The sequence below is a fragment of the Bos grunniens genome, chromosome 9 (assembly GCF_055505025.1).
Source record: "Bos grunniens cultivar Pamir isolate PY7600 chromosome 9, Bosgru_T2T1.0, whole genome shotgun sequence".
NCBI classification, from domain to species: Eukaryota; Metazoa; Chordata; class Mammalia; order Artiodactyla; family Bovidae; genus Bos; species Bos grunniens.
In genome coordinates, this window is record NC_141173.1 from 97,467,695 (window position 1) to 97,483,263 (window position 15,569).

Here is a 15,569-nt window from a genome sequence, read left to right on the forward strand (position 1 = left end):
CGGTGCAAAGATATTTTTTCAAATTTTATTGAAGTATAGTTGATTGATGAAGTTGTGCTTAATTTCTGCTGTACAGCAAAGTGACTCGGTTGTCCATATCCATATTCTTTTCCTATTCTTTGCCATTATGGTTTGCTACAGAATGTTGAGTATAATTGCTTGTGCTGTGCAATAGGACCTTGAGTTTATCCATTCTGAATGTATGTTTGCGCCTGCTAACCCCCAACTCCCAGTCCTCCCCTCCTTCTCTTCTGGCAGCCACAAATCTGTTCTCTACATCTGTCAGTTTGTTTCTATTTCATAGATATGTTCATTCGTGTCTACTTTCATAGATCCCATAGGATATAAGTGGTACCATATGGTATTTGTCTTTCTCTGCCTCACATACTTCACTTAGTATGCAAGTATGCTAATCTAGTATGCTAATCTAGTATGCTAATCGAATCCTAGCTAATCTCTAGGTCCCCCCCATGTTGCTGCAAATGGCATTGTTTTGTTTTTACGGCTAATATTCTATTACACACACACACACACACACCCCACATCTTCTTTAGCCATTCATCTGTTGATGGATATTTAGCTTGTTTCCATGTCTTGACTACTGTAAATGGTGTTACTATGAACATAGGGGTGCAGGTATCTTTTGGAATTAGAGTTTTCAATTAGATATATCCCAGGAGTGGGGTTGCTGGGTCATATGATAGCTCTATTTTTACTTTTTTGAGGAACCTCCATACTGTTCTCCACAGTGCTGCACCATTTACGTTCTTACCAACAATGTAGGAGGGTTCCCTTTGCTCCACACCCTCTCCAGCATTTGTCATTTGTAGGCTTTTTAATGATGGCCAGTCTGACCAATGTGAGGTGGTACCTCATTGTAGTTTTGATTCGTGCTTTTTAATACTTAGCAATGATCAGCATCTTTTCATGTGCCTATTGGCCATCTGTCTGCATTCTTTGGAGAAATGTCTATTTAGATCTTGTGCCTATTTTTCGATTGGGTTGTTTGGTTTTTTGTTATTGGATTGTAGGAGCTATTTGGGTATTTTGGAAAGTAATCCCTTATCTGTTGCATCATTTGCAAATATATTATCCCAGGCTATACATAAGATGTCTTTTCATTTTGCTTATGATTTCCTTTGATGTGCAAACCTTTTATGTCTGAACAGGCTCCATTTGTTTACTTTTGCTATTATTTCTATTGCCTTGGGAGACTGACCTAGGAAAGCACTGGTATGATTTATGTAAGAGAAAGTTTGCATATATTCTCTTCTAGGAGCTTTATGGTGTCTTATCTTACACTTAAGTCTTTAAGCCATTTCAAGTTTATTTCTGTGTGTGCTGTGAGGATGTGTTATAGCTTCCAGGATTCACATGTAGCTGTCCAACTTTCCCAATACCAGCTGCTGAAGAGACTGCCTTTCTCCCGTTGTATATTCTTTGGCACAAAGCTTTTTGTTGTTGTTTGAGTCAGTTTACCATTTTTAAACTGTGTGGTCATTTATTGACTTTTGCTGACAGTAACTTCTACTTTTCTTATTGATTTGTGTAATGTTCTGTTTCTCCTCTGAAACTTCTCATTGTACATTGTTTCTTTCCTAATCTAATAGGAATTACTTTGCTGTTACGAGTCACCTGGTGTTTCTGACACTCATTCCGTGTTCACAGGACAGAAAATATCAGAACAGGGAAGCACAGGCCTTCCAAACTATCCATTCGGTGTCCTGGGTTTTGATGTGAGCGCAAAACTAAGGCTCCAAAAATTCTAGAATGATGTGTCAAAGTCAAAAAGAAGTGATAGGATTAGAACATGTTTTTTTTTTAATTCATTTATTTTTTATTGAAGGATAATTGCTTTACAGAGAACATGGCTTTTTAATATTCATAGCAAAATCAATGATTTTTTAGAAGATTAAAATAGATAAGCATAAGTGGGAAAATACCAAAGATTTACCTCCTGAAGGCCAGTTTTTTTATTCTGGAGAAGTGGATTTTTATGTGGCACTCTTGCTGGGCTTTCTTTAGCTTGGCTTCCTGTGTCATAAGACTGAGTTCTATTAGAAAATACGGGCTTTGGCAGACTTTAAAAAGTGTGTATGGTACTCCATGTTCTGACCAGATTATGAAAATCTTTGGTAATGGTGGTTTCCAAAAGGAGAAACCGTGTTTGAAACACACAAGCTGAAATCTCGTAAGATGTGATGGGTCTTCTTGATCCTAGAATTCCTCTTCAAGGCATGCCTGATGGACTGTAATATATATCAGGAAGTCCTTGACATCTCAAGATGGCAGACTTTGAAAATTTCTGTCTCAAATCCTCACATGGGAGGTGGGGGCGGGGGAGTCTGTCTTTCTCTGCAAAGCACAGAAAAGGTCATGTGTTTATTTTCCTACAAGGGATGGTTAAACTCATTGTGGGATTTATTATTATTTTTAGTAGTTTCCCTCTATCTGTTTCACCCAAACTGCAATCAGATGGCTTATAAATCCTTCCTGTAGGTTCCATAACGTCCTACAGCCCAGAAAACCGCCAAATATCTTTGTCTGTATTTGAGGACAATTTTCGGAGAAGGCAATGGCAACCCACTCCAGTGTTCTTTCCTGGAGAATCCCAGGGACGGGGGAGCCTGGTGGGCTGCCGTCTATGGGGTTGCACAGAATCGGACACGACTGAAGCGACTTAGCAGCAGCAGCAGCAGCAGCAGAGGACAATTTTTAGTAGCAAAATATCCCCTGGTACCATTTTCAAAATGCCAACTACATAAGATAGAACTACTTTTTGCACCTGTAGAAGTCCCCACATCTTGCTTCATAAGTTAATTTGACACCTTTTCCCCAAACCGAAGAATCACAAAAAGGCATGTACATGTTTATTATTAGTTTTAAACATTGTCGTGTTTCTAAGGATAAGTTCTGCGTGTTTTGTTTGGCCCTCTGGTACTTATAATGATCAAACAGTGGGCTCATTTTTGGTACTAATTGTTGTATGTTTCAAATACAAATCAACCCCCATGAATAACTGCAGTTACAGTCCTAATAAGAATCAAGGAGTTCTGAACTTCTTGTTTCTGATTTATATCTTGTTGTTTATTACCTGTGCTCACAAATATATCTCACCTATACATGCAGACTATGTCATCTGTTATTATTTTTCCCATTGTGCAGTCTGGACAGCTTTGTCTCCAAAATGTTGAATCATTTTAGTATATTTGTTATGTCCTTTTAAATGTCTCTACATTTCCTAATTATTACAGAGAACTATTATCATGTTACGGATACAAAATCAACTCCAAGAAGAACCTCTGATCACTCTAATTAACAATGAGGCTAATGTAAACAGAACCTACATTTTATTTTCTTAAAAACTGGGATTGAAAAACTTTGTTGGAAAAAAATGGATTTCTGTGGAATGTGCTCATGTATGTTTATTTTAGGGGTCTGCGTAAGAGTTTTGCAAAAGAAACTGCAACCTACATAAATTAGCGGCTGCTTTACATAATATTTTTCGAAACTTGTTTTATAATAAGTTGGCATATAAGAAGGTTAACAAAGCAACTGGAATTTTTTTTTGAAATTATAATTTAATCTTTCATCCCCAAATGTTTATATTTTGCTTGCCATGACTTGATTATATTTCAAAACTCAGATTTTTCATTTCTTTTTTTAGAATAAGGCTTTCAGTGTATTTCTATAATGGTGAAAAACTTAAAACTACCTACTCTCTTTTCCAGTATAAAGAATAAGTTTAATATTTGTGGTCTAATAATAGGTGTGATAATTATGATCTCATATGCAATAGACTGCTGCTGCTGCTGCTGCTAAGTTGCTCCAGTTGTGTCAGACTCTGTGCGACCCCACAGACGGCAGCCCACCAGGCTCTCCCGTCCCTGGGATTCTCCAGGCAAGAACACTGGAGTGAGTTGCTATTTCCTTCTCCAATGCAGGAAAGTGAAAAGTGAAAGTGAAGTCGCTCAGTCGTGTCTGACTCTTCGCAACCCCATGGACTGCAGCCTACCAGGCTCCTCTGCCCATGGGAGTTTCCAGGCAAGAGTACTGGAGTGGGTTGCCATTGCCTTCTCCAATGCAGTAGACTAAATGTAGCCATTTATAGTGATGGTATGGAAAAGAGATTCACAGACTCACAAATCCCATGCAGACTGTGTAGAATAGTAGAAAAATAAAAAACTATAGTAGATGAACATAGCTTTATCTTCTAAAAACACACATGTGTGTGTATATATATTTGCATGTGTAAAAGTATAGAAAAATATTCATAATAGAGTGGAATTGCAGGTGATTATGGGAGATAGTGAAGGGCAGGGAATCCTGGTGTCCTGCAGTTCATGGGGTGGCAAAGATTCTGACACAACTTAGCAACTGGACAAAACCCACAATAACTGGTTGTTTTTCTTCTAATTTATATACATTCACCATGTTGCTTAAATAAAAAATAGTTTTTAAAAAGTATGGGCAATGCTTTTTTTTTTAAAGTCATTTTATTTTTCAGATTTTTTTATTTGACAATACAATAATAGTGTTGTACTAACTGAGTTTATCAATTCCAAAACAGGGACCTCTAGTAGGAGAAGTGACAAGTTCACCTTACAGACAAAATTATGGTATTAGGACTTTTCTAGAAAATTCAGGCTATGTGGTCACAGTTAAGGTATGTGACCTCTGGAGCTCACTGAAATAGATTTTCATGAAGGATCTGGTAGGTAGGGTGTCTCCAATCCAGGGTGGGTGTTTTATCTAGGTCTTGAAGAAGGAAGGAGTGGGATTTTTATCTGACAAAGAAGAGACGGGAAAATGGTGTTCCAGACAGAGAACAGCTGGAAGTGCATGAAGGTAAAAATAACTCAAATGTGGGTGAACAGGCCAGTGCAGCCAAGAGCGATGGGTGGTAAGATTGGAAAATGTGTTGAGGCACTATGGGAAGAGCTTTGAAAGCTATAATAAAAAGCCTGCACTTTCTTCTCTAAAAAGTGAGCAGCTATTAAAGATTTTCATCAAAGGAAGGATCATCTCATTTCCAAGGCACTCCTCCCTAATACCACATGTAGGACCTGTTATTATTCTAAGGTAGATTATTATTTTTGTGATATCTCATAAAGACACATGCTGAGCAGACCCATTTTGGGAGGCCTCTGCCTTGAAGCTTGAATATAAAGTATTGGTGTTATGTATGGTTAATATCGGGGCTTCCCAGGTGGCACAGTATTAAAAAACCCACCTGCCAATGTAGGAGATGCATGTTCGATCCCTGGGTTGGGATGATCCCCTGGAGGAGGAAATGGCAACCCACTCCAGTATTGTTGCCTGAAGAATTCCATGGACAGAGGAGCCTGGCGGGCTACTGTCCATGGGATCCCAAAGAGTCAAGACATGACTGAGCGACTGAACACACGTGAAATGGTTAATATCACAGAACAGGGTATCTGAGAAGTCAACTCATCACCAACACTCAAAGCTGATTTTGGTCTTCATGACAGAAAGTGAAAGTGAAGTCGCTCAGTCCTGTCCGACTCTTTGTGACCCCATGGACTGTAGCCTACCAGGCTCCTCCATCCATGGGATTCTCCAGGCAAGAGTACTGGAGTGGGTTGCCATTTCCTTCTCCAGGGGATCTTCCCAACCCAGGGATTGAACCCGGGTCTCCCGCATTGGAGGCAGATGCTTTAACCTCTGAGCCACCAGGGAAGCCCCTAATACATACTGGAGTGGGTTGCCATTTCCTTCTCCAGGAGATCTTCCTGAGCCAAGGATCAAACCCCCATCTCTTGCATCTCCTGCATTGGCAGGTGGGCTCTTTACCACTAGTGCCACCTGGGAAGCCCTTGAAGACCACAGACCTGTTGAAACCAGAAGGTTGATGATCATGACTCCAGAAATACCACCTTATGACCTCACCATCCATCAGAAGAATGTCCGTGAAGGGAACGGAACCCACTCCAGTATTCTCCAGAACAGAGAATACGGGCAAAAATATGAGTCAGATATTGTGTGCCACTTTAAATGAACACTGTTTTAGGAAATTTAGATGAGTACAGTATCTCAGACACTTAGTTAAAAGTTATCCTGTTACCAAACCAAACTTGAACGGACAATAAAGCCAGTCTACTCACACAGGGTTGTGGTGAAGGAAAGAATGATGTCTATTGTAGCTTGTGTTCAAAAGATCCAAATCCCCTGATGGCTTTCAGAGAAGGGTCTTTAAAGGCAAGGTGAGGAAGGGGGTCACAGTGTGCATGACACGCTCATGGACATTCTTCCGATTGATGGTGAAGTCATATTTCTGGAGTCATGATCATCAACCTTCTGGTTTCAACAGGTCTGTGGTCTTCAAGGGCTTCCCAGGTGGCACTAGTGGTAAAGAGCCCACCTGCCAATGCAGGAGATGCAAGAGATGAGGGTTTGATCCTTGGGTCAGAAAAGTCCCCTGGAGAAGGGAATGGCAACCCACTCCAGTATTCTTGCCTGGAAAATCCCATGGGCCGAGGAGCCTGATGGGCTATAGTACGTGGGGTCCCAAAAGAGTTGGACACGACTTAGTGACTTAAACAACAATAACAAAAGGGGAAATTAAATTGAAATGAAGTCATTTCAGTGGGCCCTGATTCAGATGACTGATGACCTTGTTAGATGGAGATCAGGACACAGACACACAGAGAGGAAGGCCATGTAAAGACAGAGCGAGAAGATACCCATCTTCAAGCCAAGAGAGGCCTCAGAAGAAACCAACTCTGTTGACACCTTAGTCTGAGATGTCTGGCCTCCAAACTGTAAGAGAATATATTTCTGTTGCTTAAAGCCATACTTTGTCATGACAACCTTAGCAAACAAATACACAGGCCGTCCTTGGTGGTCTTTAGCTCGTCGGTGCATCATTCCAACCTCTCCCTATGTCTTCCCAAGGTGTGGCCCCTCACGGCAACGTGTATGTCTGTGTCTCTGCCTCCTCTTCTTAGAAGGACACCAGTCATTACATTAGGGCCCACCCTGAGCCAGTATGAAGTATGACCTCATCTTAACTAATTACATCTGCTTATGCGAAGAGTTGACTCATTGGGAAAGACTCTGATGCTGGGAGGGATTGGGGGCAGGAGGAGAAGGGGACAACAGAGGATGAGATGGCTGGATGGCATCACCGACTCGATGGACGTGAGTCTGAGTGAACTCTGGGAGTTGGTGATGGACAGGGAGGCCTGGCATGCTGCGATTCATGGGGTCGCAAAGAGTCGGACACGACTGAGCGACTGAACTGAACTAACTGAACTGAAGACCCTATTTCCAAATAAAGTCATTTTCTGAGGTTCCAGAGTGACATCAACTGGGTGAGGGCTGGGGGACGCTAGCCAACCCAGAATACTATGTGAAAATTAACTACCCCTCAGCAGGCATGTAACTTGTATACTTATAACCTCTATGGCTACCCAGGGTTTTCAAACTCATCTGCTTGTTAGACTGGATTCTGATTTAATTGGTCTGGAGCAGAGTTTAGGCTTGTTTTCACTTATTCCAAGTCATTTCAACAAGCAGTCAGTGTTGAAAACTAAAATTTAAAACCATTCATTATGGTATTTATTATCATCATCATGAAATTAAAAGACACTTGTTCCTTGGAAGAAAAGCTATGACAAACCTAGACAGCATAATAAAAAGCAGAGTCATCACTTTGCCAACAAAGGTCCTTCCAGTCAAAGCTATGGTTTTTCCAGTAATCATGTATGGATGTGAGAGTTGGACGATAAAGAAAGCTGAGCACTGAAGAATTGATGCTTTCAAACTGTAGTGTTGGAGAAGACTCTTGAGAGTCCCTTGGACTGCAAGGAGATCCAACCAGTCCATCCTAAAGGAAATCAGTCCTGAATATTCATTGGAAGGACTGATGCTGAAGCTTAACCTCCAAAACTTTGGCCACCTAATGCAAAGAACTGACTCATTGGAAAAGAGTCTGATGCTGGGAAAGACTGAGGGCAGGAAGAGAAGGGGGAGACAGAGAATGAAATGATATGATGGCATCACCGACTCTATGAACATGAATTTGAGCAAACTCCGAGAGATAGTGAAGGACAGGGAAGCCTGGTGTGCTGCGGTTGATGGGATCACAAAGAGCTGGGCACGACTTAGTAAACTGAACAACAACATCATCATTGTCATTAAATCACTAACCATAAGGTAGTTGGGAACATTTATTGGGTATTTAATGTCTCGAGCGTTATACTAAGTACTTTACATATATTATCTGATAGTGACAGCATCAGTCCAGTTCTCGTGCTCATTTTATAGATAGGGACCCAGAGGGGTTAAAGACGTTAAGAAGGGTTTTCCTGGTGGCTCGGTGATGGAGAATCCACCGGCCAATGCAGGAGGCACAGGTTTGGATCCAGGAAGATCCCACATGCCACAGAATAACTAAGCCCACGCACAACAACTGTTGAGCCTGTGCTCTAGACCCCTGGATCCTCAACTCTGAGCTCATGTGCAGCAACTACTGAAGCCTGCGAGCCCTAGAGCCGGTGCTCCACAACAAAAAAGCCACTGCAATGAGAAGCCCACGCGCCACAACTCAAGACCGGCCCCTGCTCTCCACAGCTAGAGGAAAGCCCATGCGGCAACAGAGACCCAGCACAGCCAAAAATAAAAATAAATAAATTTATATTAAAAAAAGACATTAAGAAAATTGCCAAGGGATACAAAGTTAGGAGACGTTCGATTAAGATGCCTGGGCTGACTCCAGAGCCATGGCACCTCTGTTCTTGGGTCTGTACAGATTCAGAGTCAGTCAGCTTTCTCTTGTCCTCAGATAGTCTCAGTTCTTTAGAGAAATCGTAAACATTTTTGGATGAGTAATTGCTTGCCTTGGCTGCAAAGAAATAAAACAGGTTGAACGTCTAAGGTTTGAAGGTGAGTCATGAAGGTCTTAATAAATAATGAGGCATTATTATATCCGAGTAAATTTAGCCTTCTCCTTTCTTCCAGTTTCACAAGCTCAGACAGAAAGTTGTGTGTTTAAAGGCCATCTCTCCATCCTATTTCCAAGTTTGTTTGCTTGACTATATGTGAAAAGTGAATGTTGCTCAGTCATGTCTGACTCTTTGTGACCCCATGGACTACACAGTCTATGGAATTCTCTAGGCCAGAATACTGGAGTGGGCAGCCTTTCCCTTCTCCAGGGGATCTTCCCGGCCCAGGAATCAAACCAGAGTCTCCTGCATTGCAGGTGGATTCTTTAGCAGCTGAGTTACCAGGAAAGCTTCTATATGTATATGAAAGTGTGACTGTTATTGACCTTGGAGAGTGGCCGTAGGGCAAGTGACACCCTGTAAACCTTGCGTCACAGGGTGGTGCCCCTTTACACCAGGGATCGCCTGTTCTAGGCGACTTGCAGACTCGGGTTTCTTGTCTCTGGGTCTTGCTGTCCTCTCCCTGGAATCTTGTTCTGTCCTGGGGTTAGGGCTTCTGCTCTAGGCCTTTCATTTGCAACCTTCCAGACTCTTTCTCTATCCTTTAGAGCTTTCTCCTCCTTTGTTATGAGCGCTCTTGATGCCTCTGGTTTTCTGAGTAAGAAACTCTGTCCCATTGCCCCCTGCCCCACTGGGGGCATAGACACAGGTGGTCATTCAGCTTTAAGTCTGAGCCTGCCACCCTCTCTGCTGCAGGCAGATGTGGACCTCATTGGCACGTGTGCTTCAGTCCCTGTGCCTAGGTTGCCCATCGCCCTGCTCAAACACCCTTCTTTCCCCCTTGTTTCCCTTCTAAATGCAGCTCATTATTGAAGGCTTTGTTTATGTCCCACTTTCTCCGTGAATCTGACTGCTCTGGATTCCCACCAGTCATGTCTTTCACTGTCTTTGGCTGCTCCAGGTCTTGCATTTAGTTGGTCCCATTCAGTTTAAATCTCAATTGCCCTGTGTTTGCTTCCCATAAGCTACCCTGGCTCCTGGTGGCTCAGTGGTAAAGAATCTGCCTGCCAATTCAGGAGACCCAGGTTCGATCCCTGGTTTGGGAAGATCCCCTGGAGAAGGTAATGGCAACCCACTCTAGTATTCTTGCTGGGAAATCCCATGGACAGAGGAGCCTGGTGGGTTACAGTCCATGGGCTCTCAGAAGAGTCGAACATAACTTAGCAACTAAACAACAGCTCTGAGCCATGTGATAAGCTCCCCATGGAGGCAGAAATGAAGCCTGAGCTGGTATTCCTCCTGGCCTCATCTGTGGGATGCCAGCACACCACTGGCAGCTTTGAATACTGATGATCAGTTTCCATACCTGCAGCTCATCATGACGGCTCACACAGATCAGAAAAGCAGGAAAATTTTGGTATGTCCAAATAATACCCAAATAATGCTATCAGATCATTTAAAGAAATTTTCGTTAAAACTAGAATTAATAATGACATGCTTCCCTCTCGTGGAGATCCAACCCAAATGATTTTCTTTGTGATTGCAGTGTTTTAAAAATATTTATTTGTTTGGCTGCTCCAGGTCTTAGTTGCATCATATGGAATCCTTGGTCTCTTTGCAGCATGCAGGATCTTTTTAGTTGCCACGTGCAAGCTCTTATTTGCAGCATGTGGGATCTAGTTCCTCAACCAGGGGTCAAACCCAGGACTTCTACACTGGGAGTGTGGAGTCTTAACCACTGGATCACCAGGGAAGTCCCTATGAGGACAGTATTTTAAACCATTAATAGGCTCTGTGATGGCAGCTTGTTGATTAGAAATGGAATCCATCCATGGGATCAATGTGTGACTGGCTGGTGCTAAATGTAGCCAGAGGCACCCCACACCTGGTGGTCAAACCAAGGGTGTACGTGATGTTGATAACACTGATGAAGCGTTTGTTGGCTGTTGGTTTCTAACTGAGAGCTGATGAGGAATGGCTCGATTCACAACACATCCTGAGAAAGTCAGAGCAGAGGCACTCAGGGCTGATCATTCAATTCCAATGACTTCTCTTTCTCCCACAACAATACAGAGAATGGATACTGTTTTTCATGGCCGTGGCCGGAGTCAAAGACCGTGATGTCCTCTCAACTTAGACTCTCTTATGTGAGAGTTTGTTCAAGAGGACGAAACAGCACGTCTATGGAAAAGTCCAGCTCTCTGTCCTGTTTATCCTGCTCTAGTCGATGCAGTGGATTTTTCACCTACATTGAAGGTCCTCAACACAGACTTTTCCAGTGTCTGAATCTCAGCCTTATCTGGTTGCCAGACGTTGGGCAGAAGAAAGCATGATGTGTTGCGGACAAGTCCAGGCCCTCGCCACCCAAATATTTCAGTTTCTTCCCCAGGGAGTGAGTCTTTGAAACTGATTGAGACTTTGAAATACTTGCTTGGTGGAGGATGGAGAAGGGCACTCCTCGCGCACTAGGAAAGAGGCAGGGGTCACTCCCTATGGCTTCAGGAGCTGGCAAGCCCCCTCCTAAACTCCTGCTTTTTGCATCCTTGCAATATTTTCACCTTACTTCCTCCCTTTGACCTTTGTGTATTGAAGATATTCTGTTGCCCTGGTTCTAAGAATAATTTAGACATCAAAACTTGAGCATGTATCTGACAATGACCTGATTCAGCATTTTATCATTACAACTCAAGTTGACATAACGTCTGTTTGAATTTTAACATCTAGGAAAAGCTAAGAAAAGCACTTGGTTGGAAGCCCTTTGAAATGATCTATGGCATTAGATGGCCCCCCATCTAATGGCACCCCACTCCAGTACTTTTGCCTGGAAAATCCCATGGATGGAGAAGTCTGGAGGGCTGCAGTCCATGGGGTTGCTAAGGTCGGACACAACTGAGCGACTTCCCTTTCACTTTTCACTTTCATGCATTGGAGAAGGAAATGGCAACCCACTCCAGTGTTCTTGCCTGGAGAATCCCAGGGACGGGGCATCCTGGTGGGCTGCCGTCTCTGGGGTTGCACAGAGTCGGATACAACTGAAGCGACTTCGCAGTAAAAATAATTTTAAATGTGTACACTTATAAAAAAGGAGATGCTTCACTTGTTCTTGGTAGATTGCCTTAGGACAGACATAAATGTTTGTGTCTTTGATTCAGGTAGTTCTGACAAGAGATGGGTTTTAGGTCTCCCTGGAAACTACAACAAAATTTTAGTACTTTTTTTTCAGGAAAAAGTCCTTAGCCTATAACATTGATTGGCGTCAGTGCCTGCCAACCTCTCTTTAGACACAAAAACATCTCAGACCCAGAGCTGTTTGGGCAGCAGACAGCGAGCTCAGAACTGATTATGACACACACTCCCCAGGAGGCAGGGGTTTGCCTCCCAACTGTGTGAGCAAGAGTCAATACCAAGCCCTTCAGTCTTGTGACTGCAGTGTCGGTTCCCAGTGCTGGAAACCTGAGTGAGTGTGTGCATGTGTGTGTGTGTGTATGCGCACACTCTCACGCACATGCATTTCTTTCCAGGTATGTAATTTGTTTAAATTAATTTACTTTATGTTTTTGGAGCGCTTCCCCTGTAGCTCAGTTGTTAAAGAATCTGCCTGCAATGCAGGAGACCCGGGTTCGATCCCTGGGTCGGGAAGATCCCCTGGAGAAGGACATGGCAACCCACTCCAGTATCCTTGTCTGGAAAATCTCATGGACAGAGAAGCCTGGTGGTCTGCGGTCCATGGGGTCCCAAAGAGTTGGCCACGACTGAGCGACTAATACACACACACACATGCTTTTGAAAGATAGCAGGCTCCCAGTCATAAAAAAAATAGAGAGAGAGAGAAATCACGTATATAAAGCAGGAAGGATTGGAAAAAAAAAAAAAAAGATGTAGATTTTAGCTGTTTTGGAAAAGCCAGAAAAATAAGGAAGAGACAGCTCCTGCAGACCCCCTGCCCTGCTCCACAGCATCTCAGAGCCTGGGGGTCCTGTCCCTTCGCCCCCATGGAGCCGGGGAGTGGTTAGAAGCACTGGGCGTGCAGTCACGCAGCTGTGTCTGACTCTTTGCGACCCCATGGACTGTAGCCCACCAGGCTCCTCTGTCTATGGGAGTCTCCAGGCAAGAATGCTGCAGTGGGTTGCATGCCCTCCTCCCGGGGATCTAGTACTGCTTGTGGTCGTTGCTACAGCTGGAGCCAGTGCTGCAGCCACCGCTGCCTCCCTCCTCCTTCTCATCCTGCACCAGCGCCCCCTACTGGCAGAACCTAACCTGGCCCTGCTGGCCCAGGACTCTGAGAATGGTAGTTTGCACTCCCCCAACAGAGTGTTCTTGCCTGGAGAATCCCAGGGACGTCGGAACCTGGTGGGCTGCCGTCTATGGGGTCACACAGAGTTTTGGACACGACTGAAGTGATTTAGCAGCAGCAGTAGCAACAGAGGATGCGATGGTCGGATCATCAACTCCATGGACACGAGTCTGAGCAAGCTCTGGGAGTTGGTGATGGACGGGGAAGCCTGGCGTGCTGCAGTCCCGGGGTCACAAAGAGTCGGACACGACTGAGCGACTGAACTGAACTGAACATCTGTAATACAGAGCAAAGCATAGAAGATGCTCCATATGTGATCCAGATGGTATCATAGTGCTTTAGAAAATAAGTTATCATAGCACATTAACCACTTAAACATTTAAATTAATTTTATTGTCATTGGAAATACGGAAAAAACATTTTTTTTGGTAGCTCCTCTTATGGGAGAGTTAAAAATGTCATCAATTTTATATTAAAGAATACTTTTTGTGTATTTAAAAAGTATTTAGGGGCATCTTAATTCACACAATTCAAAAGGAGATAAATATGTTCATTAAAAGGCTTACTCTTGCTGGGCCTCGCTGGGTCGTACTGGAGAAACGTTCCTATATATATGGCTAATCCAGGTGTCTGAAGCTCAGCTGGAGGAATCAGCTTCTACTGTTTGGGAGTTTATATTTGACATTGGCTGATATCAGCATATTTTCTGAGTCAGAATGTTTTCTCTGGCAGTTAAATCTCCTGTTTGATTTCTGAGATTTTACATACTTTAATTCTAATTGCATTCTTTACATGCTTAATTCCAATGAGAAATTATTTCAGATGAATAATCACCTGCAAGTTTACTTAAAATGAAATTGTCGTGCCTTGAAAAACCAGCACCTATATTGACGATAAATCCCTTTTAAGTTACAACTTCTACGCCTATATGTGTATTTTCTTACTTCTTTGGGGGCCTCCCTGGCGCCTCAGACGGTAAAGAATCCACCTGCACTGCAGGAGACCCAGGTTCAATCCCTGGGTCGGGAAGATCCCCTGGAAAAAGGAATGGCACTCCACTCCAGTATTCTTGTCTGGAGAATTCCAGGGACAGAGGAGCCTGGCGGGCTATAGCCCATGGGGTCGCAAAGAGTCAGACATGAGAATCTTACTTCTTTGGTCTCCATAAATCTTTTCAGTAGCTCTATGAAGTGGGACACCTACTACTGCCCCGAGTCTTCTTTTTTCCAGCTTCTTTTTTTTCAGCCACACTTAACCAGTTTAAGTGGTTAAAATGCTAAGATAACTTAGTTTCTAAAGCACTATGATGCCACCTGGACCACATATTGAACATCTACTATGCTTTGTTCTATATTTCAGATGTTGGAGGAGCGCAAGCTACAAATCAGCTTCCAGCGTCTTTTTTTCCAGCTGTATTAGTCAACAGGTCATACATTAGCTATGGGACCAAGACAAGAACTCAGGTTCTATAAGTAAATATTGCAGTTTGCTTATGAATATGTATCTATAAGACCACTCATAATTCTTATCCCAATAACATTAATTTTTGTGTCGCACTGCCGTCTAGAGCAGTGCTCTTCATGTTGGGGCAAGCGTGCCATTTGCCTCAGGTGTGAAGAGATGGTCATGCAGTGGGGGGTCTGGATTCTTCAAAAGGAATCAGCTTTCAGAGCCTCAGCTCACACATGTCCAAAATGGATGTCTGAGGATATGTCGCTGATGAGGATAAAGGTCTTTTCTTAATGTCCTTCCCCTTTGCAAAAGGACTCCTACCTCTCTCCCATCTTACTATGATGTACTGACCTGGGGTTTTAAAACCTGTGGGGAACCAGTGGGGCAATTTGGAGTACTGGTAAGGAAATAACTAGGAAAGAAAGCAAATGACCTGAATGATTTGATTGAACACCTTTTTATAAGCCTGGTGGTTTCCATTTCTTTTCTGACAGCAAGACTGGGAGTCTTAAATGGCAAGTTGGCTAACAGAAAAGTTAGAAATGATTTTATTGATGGATTGTTCTGTGAATCTTGGCATTGAGAAAGAAGCAATAAGAATCGGGTAACAATCCTGTAACAAAACTCTCTCCATTCCCATTAATTTATTTATACAGATAAGTTTTCTTGGCATATAAATTTTTAAAATGAAAAATCAGGAATAGAATTGATGTTGAGCCCTAACTCATTCTAGTAAGAAACAACCTTCAACCACAGATTTCATGAGCTAGCTGGAAAACCCCGAGCTTTCTTAACCTTATTCTAGAAACGGGGAGGTGCATTTCCAACAAAACTTTACTCCTGATAGGACTTGTTTTTCAAGATTCATCTTATCTTACATGTTTATATCATGTTCTAAAAGTAACTAGAATGTAACC

At 42.9% G+C, this 15,569-nt stretch overlaps 1 protein-coding gene across 5 annotated transcripts in view; it reads left to right on the forward strand.

Annotated features, from left to right (window-relative positions):
* Positions 1-15,569, forward strand: part of SLC22A3 (solute carrier family 22 member 3) — a 99,814-nt gene that overhangs the window by 22,229 nt on the left and 62,016 nt on the right. The window contains exon 1 of one of the 5 annotated variants that reach the window (XM_086318598.1): positions 13,179-14,672. The exons of the other annotated variants lie outside the window; for them this stretch is intronic. The gene's annotated coding sequence lies outside the window, so the exon portion shown is untranslated. Of the gene's footprint in view, positions 1-13,178; positions 14,673-15,569 lie in introns of those variants that run through there. 5 annotated transcript variants of the gene reach the window in all.